This window comes from Phoenix dactylifera, unplaced genomic scaffold (assembly GCF_009389715.1).
Source record: "Phoenix dactylifera cultivar Barhee BC4 unplaced genomic scaffold, palm_55x_up_171113_PBpolish2nd_filt_p 000664F, whole genome shotgun sequence".
Taxonomy (NCBI): Eukaryota; Viridiplantae; Streptophyta; class Magnoliopsida; order Arecales; family Arecaceae; genus Phoenix; species Phoenix dactylifera.
In genome coordinates this window covers 134,980-152,532 of record NW_024068051.1, presented here as the reverse complement: position 1 = coordinate 152,532, position 17,553 = coordinate 134,980, and the positions used below count along the sequence as shown (strand labels likewise).

General features: G+C 41.0%; 1 pseudogene; it reads left to right on the top strand.

Annotated features, from left to right (window-relative positions):
• The first annotated feature begins 11,676 nt into the window (after positions 1-11,676).
• On the top strand, positions 11,677-16,828 carry LOC103720313 (annotated as a pseudogene).
• Positions 16,829-17,553: the final 725 nt, after the last annotated feature.

The window sequence follows — 17,553 nt, the reverse complement described above, 5'->3', positions numbered from 1 at the left end:
TACGCGCGCGGTTTTCATTGGATTTTTAGGAGGGAGCAATGACGGGATACAATCACTCGCGGTGACCTAACTTAGGATCACACCTTCTTTCATTCATAGTAGTAGACTGGCGAGTCACGCGAGTGGCGACAACACAGCGCGGAAGAGAAGTGAGAGGTTCAGGTACGAGTCGCGACTCGTGTACTTCAGGAAATAAATGGGAAAAATTAAGTCCGGATATATACGTGGACATAATGAACAATGATAGGAAAAAAATTCGAGAGTTTGTGAGCGTGGATTTAATCCCCTTTTTTTTTTATCACGTGTCAATTGTTGAGAAAATGGGTCCCACGATTTCAATACCAAACACGCACCACCTGGCAACTTGGCTCCCCCAGTGCCCATGCCTTGATAGCCTCTTGCAAAGAAACCTCACTTGGGGTGTGATCCAGTGGATCATGATCTTAGATTATCTATAAATTTTATTTTAAAATAATTTAATTCTGAATAAATTAAAATTATTATATTTGGTAGATTAAAATTTTTTAAATATTTACAAGTAACCTATTTGGTATTTTATGGAAATCCAAAATCGCTCACTACATAATACCAAAACTATCTCTGATATATTCTATAAAATTATTTTTATTAATCATATAAAATATATTATCCTAAAATACTAATATATTTAATATTAATATTAATATAATATATTTATCAATGTATTAATTGTTATTATAGTTTAATATTTTTATTTATACTTATAATATAATCATTTTTAATACTAATAACTATTTTGATTAGAAAAAATAAAGTAAATAGAAGTAATATATTAAATATTTTCATTTATATAAATATAAAATACAATAATATATTTCTACTATAATTTAAAATTATCATTGAATAATAATATGACGATAATATATTATAATATATTAATGGTACATCGATATATCAATTTTTTGTTGGATTGAGGAGCATTTTTATTCTCAACTTTCAGCCCAAGAAACCTGCCCTATGGTGATATTGAATTCCTAACCTCAAGGACGGATATTCCATCACTGGATTAGGCCGCGATTTGAGGTTGGTGGTAATTTGAGATTATTGTCACATAGGATCACCATGGTGTAACTAAATATGTTTATCTCATCATCTCCATCCACATTGTCCTTGATCTTAGGATGATCAACCCATATCAAATACCTCTTAAAATTAATTCAGAACCCTAGATCAAACTCTCTTATTTTATTTATGATATTGTATGATATTTCTATTTTTGGGGGGGATGGGATGGAGGGGAAGAACATGTCTACATGGATATTTGAACAGGCTACCACAACGACCAAGATAGATGGTAGTGGGTCATGGGTAATACTATAGTAACCTCGCCTGACACGAGGCACCAACACCCCATGCCCATCCCGGTAGAACTATCGCCATCGGCCCATACACCGTCATAAAAGTGCCAGAGTTCACCTGGGCCCCATCTCCCTTGTTTCACATTACCATGCTATTTTTTCGGCTCCCACCCCAGCCTGCAACATCCTGTCACTGCTCGTTCGGCTGAACCTTAGCCACCGCCGGAGTGAGCTGAGGCTCACGCTGAGCCCCGTGGGGACCCCTGTTTCAGTCTCCCCTGTTCTCTTCCTTTTTCTTTCTCTGGTCTTCCACCACCGTCTGTCGCTGGTCGTCCAACCTTGACCCATCATTGCCGCCATCGAGCCTAAGCCTTCGCTCCTCTCCTTCTCTCGCTCGCTTCCCTCCGTGCTTTCTTTGGCGTTCAATGGGAAGCATGCACAAAAAAAAAAAAAAAAGAATTAGGAGAAAAAATCTCTATTTCGCTTACTCTCCCCCATCTTTCTCTCTCTATAATTTGGGTGGACCCATTAGAGGGTCCCTTCCACTCGTTCTAACTCAATGTGTCACCAAGTTGACCCTAGCAGATGGAGCGTGCAAGAAAACCGGCCAAACACAAAATTGTTTATATTTAATTTGGTTTTAGCTCAAAAAATCTTTGAATTAGAAATATTGGTATGGTTTCATTTAGGCTTTTTTTTAACTTACTGCTTTTATGCTTCGATCAGTACATGGTTCAGGTTTTTAGCAGCCCTAGCATGGTAGCACCTCGTATCTCTTTGTGCTCACCGCTTGAGATCGCCCTTACTGGAGTTGCCCTCTCTCTCTCTCTCTCTCTCTCTCTCTCTCTCCCCTACTTCATCCTCCAACTGCTCACTTGGCGGCTCAAGTGAGAACTTGATGCTAGGCCGAGGAGCGGTGGAGTAGATGGCAATGGTGGTAGGATGGAGTCGAGTGAGGCCATAAGATAGATGTTGAGGAGAAGCAGCAGACGGGGGCGTCTTGCTGCACAAAGGAAGGTACAATATTTGGCAGTGGCATCGAAAGCATCAGAGCTCAGGGCTAGTGTCAAGGCCATGACTGGGAGTATAGACTGAAGAAGAAGAGTTTGGTTAAAAGCAGGTTAAGTCTAAAACTTAACCAAGATTAACAACAATATATGGAAATAGACCGAGGTGATTTAAGTAGTCATAGGGATAATTTCAAATACAAAACTGTACCTTAGGTCAAAAAAAAATGTGATTATTGGTTTGATAGTTACAAAGCAACTGTGCTGAAGAACATGCATGGTGGAGGATAATGGGCGACAATTTTCAAGAATGCCAAGAGTGGAAGCCAAATGTGGTGATAACCATCAAAGTGTGCAGCCATTATTTGTGAGTATGAATAAGTGAAAATTGTACTTTGTAAGGCATCTTTTGACAATCAATCCAATGCATCTCTATCTTATCTTCGTTTTACTCTATTCTTTTATCCTAAAGTAGTTGTAACTTAGATTTTTACCGTAACCCGGTATTACACGTCTACTGTAGCCAACACTACATCCTCTATCCATCGTTATCGAACGATGGTGTAACAATAATAAAAGTCTTTGATGGTCAAAGCATATGGATCCATCCTACTTTTTATCATCCCTTCGACCACTTTCCGGCTAATTCCAAATCAATGCACGTTTGTGCACACCAACACTCACAATCTAGCTTGTGAGAAATGGAAAGAGTGCCAACAAGATCCCACTATTAACAACCCATGCTGTGTTATCTTTGCCCTAATTGGACTCCATTTTTTCGCGATCTGATTGAATATTGCCTAGATCAAACTGATTCAAGCTACTAGACACCACTATCAGGTCGGTCTTGCCCTTCTTTTACCTCTTCCTCATATTTTTTCATTGTTGTACCCTTATTCCCACTGCAAACCTCCACTAATTATTGGTCTTGATTTTGTGTAAGGCTGTAATCATTCGAACAAGAAGAGGTCCAACAAAAGGTTGTACATTTTAGTCCTTTAGTTCGTGTAAAACCCTCACCTTTTTATTTATATAATTGGTGATTAGTATGTTTCGGTGTAAGGTAAGAAAATCTGGGGCTTGAGGAGTTTCAACATCAAAATCTCGAATTAGAAAATTAGTAAAAAGATAATTAAATTAGGATTGTATATGGTTGGTTATATGCAGGTTGGTTTTCTAATTATGTCAAATATTGATTTTTAGTTAATTGGATATGTTATGTGTGCACTTTGGATCCAGTAAGTATTTATTTGGATTTCACTGTTGCTAAAGGTAAGGATTCCTATACATGATCACCTGCATAATTATGGATATTATATATACACACACCCCATACTCTAATGATTAAAATAAATAATTTATAAGATCCCCCATACATGAATACCTTTATGAATATATATATATATATATATATATATATATATATATATATATATATATATATATATATATATATATATATATATAATGTCTGTATTTATGTATTACATATCGATGATTTTGGTTGTGCAAGGGATAAGATTATCGTTTGTCTCATGTCACCTATATGTGTGTGTGTTTATATATATTTCTTTATTATGTATATGTATCATATATCGATGATTTTGGTTCACATGATCTTGAGATAGAACCAAGGTAGAAGTGCAGCTCGGAGAACCCTAAAGACGGCTAGAGACGAAATGAGCAGGCTAGTTGTGGCGTTGGGTGCTAGACTCCTCCGTTGGATGGCCTACAAGAAGTCCACTTGTCAAAAAAATTTCGGTGGAAGACCCTCCAATACCTAAGTCAGAACAATGAGACAAGAGTATGGAAGAGAAAGATTTTAGCAAAGCGAGGGCTCTATAAGAAGGGTAGCATATTGTGTACCTCAAGTCCCCCAGGTTGTTCCTCTTATATAAAGGAGCCAACTTTGTTTTTATTTGGGCCAACGTGATATGCAATAATGCCAGGTAGGGGCTGGTGGTATGACCAAGGTGCGGGGGTCAGTTTGTGTGAGCAGAGTGCGGTGCAGGTCTGACGCGGGATGTAGGGTTGTTGATTGTTGGGGTTGTTAGCCCTTTTCGATATATGCCGATTGTTCTCCGCGGCTAGCAACTCCTCGATTAGAACCAAAGTTGTTCATCTTAGTTTATGTCCAAGGACAGGAAGGTCGGTCAGGCCCGAGGTTGAGGTGTCTAGTATTTTTTAATAAAAAATTATAAATAACCAAGTTAAATATTGTACTTTAAACAAATCTAATCAAAGCTATACACCATCTAGACATGCTCTGAATTAATCTCGCTACTTAAGACAAGGAGCAAAAAAGGATAAAAAAATAGGCAAGAGGAAAAAATATATAAAAATTGTCTCTTTATAATATATCGAATGCCTTTTTATTTGATAACATGGATAGTATCGTACCATCCTAGTATAAGTACAACAAACAAAGTTAGAAGGGTGAAGGGCGAAGGGCAAGGGTAGAAGACTCTAGATGATCCCACAATAGACTACTGGAATGCTGAGCAACAAAGGATGCCACCCAACTTGCCACCCTGTTTGCCTCTTGGACTGGAGGGAGGCAATCGCATCTTCAGCCTCTTCTAGTCTCCTGAAATGTCTCCCACCTCCACTCTGTACCACCTCTGAAGCCAACGTCTAAGTAGTTGGAGCTCGTGGTTTATTGGATACATCGCATCACTCTGCACCGCCATACGCCACACTGCCTTGATAATGTCCCAGGATCTCAGGTATGAAAGCCAAATCTTCTCAAATAGAAAGGGGCACCAGTAGGGGATAATGGAGTACGTACTAATAAGGATCAGACAATTGTCCGACCCAATACATGGTAGATGACGCACATGGTAATCCAAAAACTATTGGATCCACTCTGCCGTGGCAATGCCCTATTAGTCCTCTCTCAAACCCTTGCTCAACCCTGGTGGTTGTTACACTAGGTGAACCTTGGCCTAGTGAACCCGAGATCAACTAATCTATTAGCATCAATAAAATTTTGAAACTCCCTAACCTCAACCTTGTTAGAGAATGCCCTTTTCCCTATTTCTCCTGCAGCCCTTCAATACAATTGAAGTTGCCAATCACAATGGTGGGGTAGCCTTGTTGGACTATAAAAGACACCTCACTCCATAACTCCCATCTCACCCTATACTCAGTGCTAGCATAAACCGCAGACAAAAATCAAGGACTGCTATTACCTTTAGAAATCACCATGATAGCTTCTTGGTTACATCTATGCAATACATCAAAATTGGCAAAGCTCTATTTCCACACCACATCTACACCCTCCAACAAGCTCCGAGACTTAATTGCATAAAAGCTTTAGGTTGGAGGAAACTACCATCTGGCTCGCTGAAGGCTTCGACCTGACAATCTTATATCCAACAGAGCACAAACATCTAGGTCATTCAAGTGAACTAACCTCCTAAATGTGGCTAAGAAGGAAGGCTTTCCAACACCTCTGCAATTCCAGAGCAGCAACTTCATGCTGACGAAGGAGGGTCCACAGGCTGGCCTACACCCACTATCTCCTTGTCGGCCCTCATCTTACATAAATCAATTGCTGCCTCTCCCTACGCCTCCTTATCATCGTCCAATCTAAGGATCTGTGACACCAAGGCTGCCTTAAGTTGCAAGACTACTTGGACGTGCTCACCGGTTGGCTCCTCCTAGGTGAGTAAGGCTGACTCACCCATAGTAGATACATGCTCCACGTGCTCGGGCACAGCCTTCGAACAGTCGTGCCCTCCTTCCAATGCTGATAAGCCCAACCCTGGCTGGTGGACTCCTACATTAGAGCTAACTCTCTGGTCCTGCCACTCTGACCCACCCGTACCGTCAATTGCAACTCCTCTACCAGGATGGATTGCCTTCATTGCATCCACAAACTCACCCTCCAAGCATCGCCGCCCATTGGGCTCCATAGCATCGGCCCTCCCACTCGTCACCGCCTCCTCCAGTCCCCCCCACCACTGGCCACAATGGGATTTAGACCTTCCGTCAAGGAGGCCCCTCTGGAGATGATCGAGAATAGTTGAGAACATTGTGATCTGGAATGGGGGAGAGAAATGTGGGCTTCGAAGGGGAGACAAAGCCCTTACATGGGTTGGGTTGATCTCCTCCCGGCTTGCCCATGAACAATCCGTAGGTGGGCTCTTGTCCTGCTTGTTCTGGCCCACACCAGAGCCTGCCTCAACCATATCCACATCCCCAGCATGCTGCCCGCTGGCCCGGTCCACTCTGCCACATCATTGGGCCTGGCCCAGAGCACCACCCAACTCGGCCCCCAACTCTGAGTCAGAGCTAGGTTGACTCGCCCACCCATATCGATGCCGATTCCGAGGAAAGAACCCCCTTCTCCGGCGAGCTCCGGCGAGACACCTTAGATGGTTTTTGCCATCCATCAGAAGCTGGTGAAAAATTCAGCAAACTCGGCTCATTCCTTGGGGATCTCGGTCCTAACAGGACGAGCCTCCTATAGTTGACTCAGGTGTGGACTCGTCTTTCTTCCTCGGTCGCATCATGCTCCCGACGACCTGCGGCTGCCGGATTCTGGTCGTAGCCAGCCACAAGCCGAACACCAGCTTCCTCGCTGGCCCCATCCCCTCCTCTGTTGGGTCGGTCACCACCGTTTCCACCAACATCAAAGCTAGGGAGATCTTGCTCTGTCCTCCTCCCCCAGGGCCGGTACTGGTGGTGGGTGATTGCAGTCATCCTTCCAGTGGCCGATCTGACCACAAAGGTAACAAAAAGTAGGGATGTTCTCATAAACAAAACTCTGCCAAAAGACTATCTCTCGCCCCCTGATTAGGGTTTTGGGTTTGAGCGGATCAAGGGCATTGATTTTGATCTTCACCCAAGCAGAGCAAGGAGTCGGCTGGCCACTGCTACTCTCTCCTTAATCGAGTCCTTCTCCCAATATTCCCAAGGGAGAGTAGGGAGACAGACCTAAATTGTTGCCTTCTTAACCTTGTCTGCATCGAGTCTAAAATTCGGTCTCCATGGCTCCATCGCCAGGAGTTGGCCGGCCACAACCCATGACCCATCGGATAGAGCCAAGTTCCAATCATCTTTGCACCGGAAACGGAACACAATAGTTCTCCGCCATCGGATAGTCCTCCACATCATACTCCAACTTTCTTCAAGTTTTGAAATTGCAAAAAACCCACTCAACGGAAACCCTCCTCCCAAGGCTTCGAGCTATGATCGCCATCGTCTCCCACGCTTGCCTCGCCGCCTCGATCCTCTCCACTAGCAGCTCCACAACATCCGCAAAATAGCGACGAAGATTTTCGATCTCCTCCTCGGAAATTCGATGATTCGTCCACTAGGGTTGTCGAGGGACACTTGCACTACTCCGGACCACGTCCAGATGTCCACGCCTTGCTCCTAGTCCGGCCAGTCCTCACTGCTGAAAGATCCCTTCCGGCCTGCCTTTATGGTCCACCACCATCGCCGATCACCACTTGCTCGCCCCAAAAAAAAAAAAACCTCAAGGGCGCACGATTTCTAAAGCAGTTTTACCTAGAGCGACTCCTAAGTTGATTCTGACCGAGCGCCTCCCTCTTTCAAGCTGCCACGCTAAACCACGGAACCAAAAGAGGCCGACACATGTTAAAAAAAAAAAACAGAAGCGCCTGACACCACTTCCTCTCTCCTCACGTCACTAACTTCTCCCCTATTATTTTACTCCAAAAAATATACTCCAAGCCGCTTCCCACTGAGGACTCCCCGTGACCGACAAACTCTTCTCTTCCGAACCCCAAAACCCGTTTTGTTTTTTAAATCCTACCCAGGCCACCACCAAACTCAAACTCTTTTCCCTTTTTTATTTACATTTTGATATCAATCTCATCCTCCACCACCCCCAACAGATATAAAAAAATTTTGAAACCGAACTTTAATGCTTACGAAATGACAGAAATATTTATTCTAGATAAAATAACATTGAAATAATTAAGTAAAATAAAGTTAAAAAATATAATTTTAGTATCAGTACGAGAAACAATTAATGGATTTCCAATAACTATATCCTTTTTGAAGACTTTCTAGAAATCTAAAGGGATTCAAAAGATCGAGACTCACTTGTGAGTTGCATGGGATGGAGGGTGCCAAATTCGGATGACCTTTTTTATTTTTTGAAGGTGCTCTGGAGGAATATAAAGATTGAAGACTATCATGAAGTACGCAAAAGTCTCATGGAATAAATTGTTGTCGTATTGAAAGACTGCCCTTTCGCCCAAAGCAAGTTTGTTTTTTGCTCTATTTTATGCATGTGGTCTCATTATAATGAAACCGAAAATTTTGTGGATCGGGCGAACAAAATTCTGAAGCAATGAAATGAAGAGATCTTGTCAGCCTTTACAATCACTGCATGAACAATTTGGAAATACCAAGACCGAGTTGTTTTCCAATGCTTAAAGAAAGATCACTTTCAAATGGCCAATTAAGCAAGCAATTTCCTACATGGGTATAAAGTAGGCACAAGACAAGGAATTTATAATTTCGCACACGTGAATTTAGAATAGGCACCGCTGTGGACTATATTCAGCCTGCCTATCAAAGATTGACACTTGGTAACCAATTTTAAATAGATTTGAATTTCGGGCATTTACTGCTCCACAATTTAGAAAATCTATCTAAGGAAAGGAGGTTATGGTTCATAAAGAGGAACGATTATGCCTCATTTCTTGATTTTCGGCTCCAAACATAACGGATTCACACTGCTTTCTTTATCTAACAAGGTCAAAGGATGTGCAAGATTGGAGGGGCCAGCCTCTAGCAAGCTGACTAGAAAGCAGGTTGACCAAAATCAGGCTAATTAGAAAAGGTTGACCAGCAAAAGACCAACTAGAAAGTCAACAAAAAGGCTGACCAATAAGCTATACCAAGCTATCTAAGCCGATATATCTAGTAGATCATTCTACAAAAAGAAGCTCATATCACCAAAAGGTCAATTTTAATGGGACTCTTATTTTTGGGCTGATTTAGATAAGAAAAGCTAGAAAATAGTTTCCTACTAAAACTCGGACTCTAAAGAGTCCAACTTTGATAGGACATAAATTCTTCATTTATAAAAAAGACTCAAGATCCCGAGATATTAGGGATACCAACGGGCTGGATTCGATGTGTTCAGTGAAAAAGTGGAAACTGAACCCAAAATGCATCATTGTTCTCCAAAACCAAAACTGAAAACCAAAAGTCGTTTTACTTTTTTTGTTCATTTCAAAATTTTCACATATAAATAACTAAATTAACGATATAATCTATAATTTTCATATATCAATTCAACTAAGAAATATAACCAAAAATAATAATACAATTATCCAACAAACACAATAATCCAAGTTAAAAACAAATCCAACTACATCAAAAAAAATATAATGATAAATTTTTTCATATAAAATTTATTAGTTAAGAATCATAGTTTAACAAAACTCAATTCAAGTGGCTAAGCTTAAATTATAAACTAGTTAAGATTGGCTGCACTAATCTTCTTTCTCCATTCCATTCTGATTAGATTAGTAGTTTTGTTTGAAATCAATGTACAGTATTAAAAAAAAAAATCCCAGCATGGAAACTTTTTGAAGTTTATGAATCAGATGTTACAACTACATATAATGGTAAAATGATGAGCAATCTTTAGATTTTTTTTTTTTTTTTTAACATTTAGGTCTAACCAAACGGAGGACATCTGAACTTGTTCTAACAGCTGTTATATTAAACCATGACCACAGCAATGTCCTGCAAAGCAGGTTAGCAGGTTGCAGACATATTTGATCAAAGCCTGGACCTGACCCTGAATCGAGCAGCCACCAACTCTCTTTTCCCTTTACACTTTTTTTTGACCTGACGTGCCCCCTCCTCGTCTGTCATCACCCATGACAACAAATAAAAAGTCACTCGTGATAAGCTCGTGGGGTTCAGACCCTCGGTGTACAGTGGATACCAGCGTCCCTCTTCCTTCTTTTATGTAAGCCTTGAAGCATGGAGCCTTTTGGACGTTGCTCTGCACACCTGCCAAAGCTCCGTATATGGCCGGGGAAAGTAAAACATCAAATCCAAACAGTGCCACTTGGAAATTCACGCTTGAAGTAACGCCTATCCAAACTATTTAAAAATCATCAATTATTCATGGTTTTCTCTATTCCATTAAGATCCACTTGATTTTTTTTTTTTTTTTGCATGGATTTTATGATCTATTCACAATTAAGTCATGGATTATGCAATAGAAACTTGTATGTTGCAATCTACCAAGTCACATTTTAGTTGTTGGGACAGTGTTTTTGCAGTTATTTATCATCTACACAAGAATAAGTCTTATGTTCTCTCTCTCTTCTTTTTTTTTTTTTTCAGTATGCAGATTACTGGAATTAATTACGAGCACTAGGTGCATCTCCATGTCATTTTCTCTCTGATTTAGATATTTTTTAATCTACTAAATTGTTTCTAAATGTAGAACTTGTGATTGAGAAACATGTCAAAAAAGAGTTAGAAAAATCATGGTTAAGAGATTTAGAATATTCTAAAAATAACAACTGTTAACCATTTTATGCGATACATAATCTGGTTATCCTTTCTTTCATATTAAATCATACAACAAATTTACGAAGCTCAGGTTCATAATCCACTTGCCAATTAATTGATTGTATCTATAAATGCAGTATACACTTTATTTGGACACCGAATCTTAGAGTATGCTACCATAGATGAACCTCAAGGAATAGGCAGATCAACAAAACTATACTTGATTTTAACCATAGTACAAGATAGGGAATGGTCCTAACCCGTTTCGAGCTTATTATCGGCAGTTCAATTCATCTGCGGTTCCACAAAGTAATGGGTCAAGCATAGGTACTTTAACTTTACATATTTTTATTTTTTGCTGAATTAATCTTTTGCCTGACAAGTTGATTGGGGCATGTTTCAATAGTAGCACTAGTGGATTTGGATTTTGGATGAATCTTGGATGGTGCACGAAGAGTGCACTATCGTACTTGTGGGGTAATAAAAAGAATTCCATATCAATTAGAACCAGAAAAAAAAAGAAATCTCTCAACTCAAATCCAAGACGCTCGAACCACGAGGAAGAGCACTGTTGCTGGGTCCACGGCAACCAAAGTGCACTAAGCACCAACTTTTTCTCCCTCGCCATTCGTCTGTTCTGAAGCCGGAAAGGGGCTGCCTTGCTGCCAGGTCGGTGACTTGCCCCCACTCCAACACGTAGTAGATTCCGCAAGTTCCCAAAAATACGCTCCCAAGATTTCTTTTCTGCCGCAGCGACGACAAGGAGCCCTTCCTCCGCTCGTCCCAACCTTCTCTCTCATATGTATTAATGTATATATATATATATCGAGAGATGGGCTCGGCGACGACCAAGTTTGCTCCGTTTTGCTGATTTCTGCTCTAATGATTCCCGATACGAGCGACGAGGCGGCCGCGGTGGCCGACGGACGCGCGGGTGGCGGAAGGAGGAGGAGGAGAAAGCGGAAGGGGCGGAGGGGAAGAAGGTGACGCCGGAGGAGATACTGGCATCGAGGTTCGTGCGGGAGTGGGCGTTTCCTGACGTCATTCCCGATGACGAGGAGGTGGCGTTGGGCATAAAGGGGTCGGGAAGGGTGGTGTTTGAATTCCACTCGCATTCGAATTGCAGCGACGGGTTCTTGTCGCCCGCGGATGTGGTGGAGAGAGCGCACAGGAATGGGGTGAGCTAAAGATTTCGTCTCTCCCTCTCTCTCTCTCTCTCTCTCTCTCTCTCTCTCTCTCCGTTTTCTTGGGGTTTGTATGTAATGCGCAGGAACTGTTTGCGAAAAAGTTCGTTGCTTGAGTCTATAATCTCCACTTTGGCTGTACAAGATATAAAATTCTGGTTTTTCCGCTTCTTTTTGGCTACACGTAAGTACTTGTGCAGCTTAATTGTCTGTCTCTTATGGGACAGTCTATGAATCTTTGCTTTGTGCTTAGGTAGATCACCGGGAATATATGAAATGAGTCTCTTTTTACTTCGGTTTATTATAGTTCTAGTAATTATGTGTTTAATCTGACGTCTCTTTCACATTTTTGAGAACACGGAGGACTGTACCAGCTTTTGCTGCTCCGTGATTATCTGAAATGGTTTTTTTTTTTTTGCCATCATGTAGGCGATTTAGAAACTTTCTCCATCTTTACTCTGTTTTATTTCAGATGATTTGATTTTACGACATCTGAGATATTATACGCTGTTTTAATTAGGTTGGCTCTGATTATCATGTTTGGTCTATAGCTGGTCTGTTTTTATTAGGTTTCTCAATGTACGGTATGCATTCTTTTGACTTCGTGAGTTATGCCTTTTCTTGTGTTGTTTCTGTATGAGTTGTTAGGTACGCATACTCTTGTCTTTTGTAGTTTATAGCTGGATTCATTCTCTTTGTTCATCTTTTGTCCTCTTGTTAGAATACGATGAATGAGCCTCAAGAAACAAAATGTGTTTTGGGAGTTGGAGGTGGCTAGCGATAAAAATTATTATGCTCCAAATCCGGAGCATGGCTTGACTGTGCTATCGAAGGGTATACCCCAAGATAGCACGAAGCCAACATTACATTTATCTTTTAAATCCATCTCAAATAAAATATGATAAATAAAAGTTCAATTTTTTTATCCATTAAATGCAACCAACATTGGTTCAGAACGCCTAAATCTAACCATAAATACAAAGCCCATAATTCTCCACATTCAAAAAATTATTAACTACGAATTTATAATCAATTTAAAATACTAAAATTTTTCTACAAAATCGTCCAGCTTGCTAGCGCGAACTGTAAGCCTTGGATTATCCTTCATTCTTATCGATCCTAATCATCTGGAGAGAGAGAGAAAGAGAAAATAAAAATAGAGATAGTGATTTTTGCTTGATTTCTTGGAGAAATCTGACCGGCAACAGGTCAAGAAAGAAAGAAGAGGCCAGCGAAAAAAAGATTCGGGGTTCTTGCCGGCTCCGATGAGCATTGCGGCCCCAATTTTCGGCGGGCATGATGATAGGATGCGATGATTTCGAAGAAAGAAAAGAGAGAGAAAGGAGCTCGATGATTGCCGGTGGAGGTCTATCGAGGGGGGCTCTAAATGGAGTGGAGGCTAGGCTTATCCTATCCTCCGACGGAGTTTGTGATGGAGGAAGACTCTTCCTCCTCCACCGTGATCAATTAGGGCTCTGCCCTGTTTTTGATTGAAATGGCCCTTCAGGCCATGATTGGGTGCTGGCCGGGCCAACAGGCTGGCCCAATAAGGATGGGCGCCACATAAGTGATTGGACCTTGCATCAAAAGAAACGTGAACTCATTTGGAGAGGTGTTATATCTATTATCCTCAACAATTATTAGGCCTTGGAGGCTCACTTTATTGTTCTAGAGGTTGATTTAGGGTTGAGAATTTTTGTTGATTGATCTTTTCTTCTGAATGATACTTTTCTACCTTTGCATTGCATATTTTATGGTCATTCAGGTGAAGGAGTTATGAAAGGAGGGGAAAAAAAGACAATGGTACCTTGACATGTTGTGCAATTCTTCAATCTAGAACTGATGGACATAATTAAACTTCCATGAAAGGAGCAACATTAACTTAATTCTGGACCATGACATGTCAATTCCCTTTGTTATAACAAGGAAATCTCATCTAAACATTATCATTTAACCATTATTTATCTTGGGGGAATTGAGGTCCAACTATTTTCGTCCATAAAAAGAGATATTTCGAGCCCATCGTCCATTCTCGGTGGTTTATGCTAAAGCACCCCCTCTTTTAGGATTACTTTAATGTTGTTAATTCCCTTGTTATAATGGGAAAATGTCATCTAACCATATCATTTAACCTTTATTTATTTTTGACCGTCTTCCAACCACTATCTAGAATTTAAGATCCAGCTATTTCGTCCATAAAAAGACATATGTCAAGCCCATCCCTCATTCTCAATGGTTTATGCTAAGCACTCCCTCTTAAAGATAATTTTATGTTGTCAATTCTCTTTGTTATAACAGGGGGAAATGTCACCTAACCATATCATTTAACTCTTTATTTATTTTGACCATCTTTCTAACTAAGGTACGCCATCTCGGTATCAGGCCCCATACTAGTACCATCCAGTCACTGTAACGGCATGCCTAGCACGGGGCTGATTCGGCGTACTGAATGTCGGTACATTCCGTACCATCCGGTTCGGTATAGTATGGCGTATGTTGCTCATGACACTATTTAGAATTTGAATCCAAATATTTCATCCACAAAAAGACGTATGCCAAACCCATCACCCATTATCAGTGCTTTATGCTAAAGCATCTCCTTCTCTTTTAAGATGATTGCGATGAGAAGGAGAAGGAGAAGGAGAACGAGAAGACATTTCCATTACTCAGTTTTCTTGCATTCATTAGCATAAGAGATATTCTAAATCTAATTTTGTTGGCTGGCTGGTATGTGGTTGCAGAGCTAGACTTATTGACGGGCTTGTTTTGTGGATTTTTGGTTTTAAGCTAGATGAGTCATGATGCAAATAATGGGGACTGTTGTACTGTTGTTACTGTTTTCATGCTCTTTTGATGATTTTTTTCCTATTTTAATTTAGAAATAAATGCCTGTGAGAGTTCTAATAAATCAAGGGCCAAACATTATTGTGTGCTCTCATTTTTCAAATAATATTGCAATACATGATTTCTTTAAGAGTTTATTAGGTTTTAGTTAATGTATAATGAAACATGATGGAATTACCGTGTGTTCAGAACAGGTGAAAGTACTTGCGTTGACAGACCAATGACACCATGGCTGGCATAGAAGAGGCCACAGAAGCTGCCCGCAAGTTCAACATCAGGATCATTCCAGGTTGTCGAGATTAGTGCAGTATATTCTCCACGGTAATCTATTTTGAAATATTGCATCCAAATACTTTGGAGATAAACTGTGGTGTCACAAGTAATTTGCTTTAATTTTTGATTTTTTAGCCTAATTTATTTTCATACCTCGGTTCTGTTTATTAGGAATCCTTTTTTACTTACCAGCTTGAGTAACTGATGTCGAAAAATATCTTATGTAGCTTTCTTTGTAATGCACTTGCTTATTTGCAATCTAACAACTAGAAGGGAAACTCTGAAGCTGAGGAACCTGTTCATATCCTTGCATACTACGGTTGCTGTGGGCCTGCACAGTTTGAAGAACTGGAGGTTTTACTAGCCAGTATTAGGGGTGGCCGATACCTCCGTGCAAAAGAGATGTTTGCTGAAGCTAAGCAAACTCAAGATGCCTCTTAATGGGAGCATGTTGCTAAAATAGCAGGGAATGGAGTGGCACCAGGAAGGTTGCATGTTGCTCGAGCCATGGTTGAAGCTGGTTATGTAGAGAATTTGAAGCAAGCGTTTAGCAGATATCTATATGATGGAGGACCTGCCTATGCCACGTAAGAGTTTTACCTGCTAGCAAGAATTTTTTTCTTATTTATTTTTTTATTTTATGTTCCTTTAGTGATACATGATGAAGTAATCTTTCACATTACATATCACAAAAAGCTGTTTCATATGTGGTAGTTGTTTTATTTAGGGGTTGTGAGCCATTTGGCAGAGGCTGTGGTGCAGTTGATTTGTCGTACTGGGGGCGTGGCGGCTCTGGTCATCCATGGCATTGAAGAATCCGAGTCGCTGTGATCAGGAGTTTTGAAAGCTGCTGGCCTTCATGCTATGGAGGTTTATAGAAGTGATGGGAAGTTGGCTGGTATGATGATTCGGACTCTACATGTTTTAATGACTATTGTTATAACTGTGTTGGAGGGCATATAAAAGAAAAATTATATATGGACCTTACATTCTTGCTTTAGGTGTTTTTTGCATTTGGTCTTTCATCTCTGTGTTTTGATAAGAAAAATCCTCTGCAGGACTTAGTGATCTAGCTGATACTTATAAGCTTGTGAAGCTTGGAGGATCAGATTACCATGGAAGAAGTGGACAAGTTGAAATCTGATCTAGGGAGTGTTGATCTTCCAGTGCTTGCTGTTTATGAGTTCTTGAAGCTAGCCCGACCCATCTGGATGCAGTGCTATAAAAGAAATCCTATCAACATTTGCTGAAGAACCCTCTGCTATCAATATAGAGAAGATAATTAGATTTGGAAATTTGAGCAACCTTAAGGCGTGTTCGACTATGATCTCTGGCAAAGATGTTTTTGATCTATGTCTATCTTCATGGCTAACAAGTGAGGAAAGGGAGGCTGCTGAATTTGAAGCCATCAGGGTGAGACTTTCACAAACTGTTATTAGCGGTAGGGAATTTTAAATGACTGTAGTAGTGGATGATTCCTGGGTATTTTTTCTCCCCAGTGATCTGGTCAAATGTGGTCGAACATTTTTTTAATAGCTGGATGATAACCTATTGCGTGCAATCAAAGACGCAAGTTTCTTGGAACTGAAAGCTCTGTTTTTTCTTGTAATCTGGAGAAAATAGAAAACGCAGAAGCTTGTTGTGATTGGACGAAACAAACAACTGTTTTGTTGCACAAGTTATGCATGGGATTCAAGTTTATACCTCACAGTTTTTTCTTTTATTCAAATCATAAAATATATTTTATCGAGTGTTGGGGGAATACGGTTTTCCCCCAGTAATACAATAACCCTGCCACCTGGAAGACTACGCAGTCGACGACCCCGGACGACTGAGGTCGGCGCCCGACCCCAGAACGTCCGATCCCGGATCATCCGACCTAGAGGACTTCCGACCTCAAAGGCTGGTCTTTGTCGACCACGCTGCCGCGGCCGTACCTCTCCGAGGTCCGGCCAAGGGCCATATCCTGCCACTGCCCCAGCATTTATTACACATGATCCCGGCAAATCCCCAGTTCACGCAACAATTAATGTGAATCTCCGGCCTACGCACAAATTAAATGTGAAATCTCCGGCCTACGCAACAATTAATGCGCGTGGCTCCTTTCATCTACGGATCCTCAGTTCTCTACGGCAAATCAGCTCGCAGAGTCCTGTCCGCTATGATAAGTCTGACCCAGCCTCACCGCCGACATCAATGCAATGATTCACCCGATCGCGTGACGGCTCAGGTCGTACGACGGCCTTACCTCCGACATCAGTGGTAATTATTTACTTGTCCGTGCACCAGATCAAGCAACGTGCCGAGCTGTACGACGGCCTTGTCCGGTCACATGCAGGTAAACCCCCTATAAAAGGGAACCGTGCTTCTCAAGGGTGGGGGGGGGGA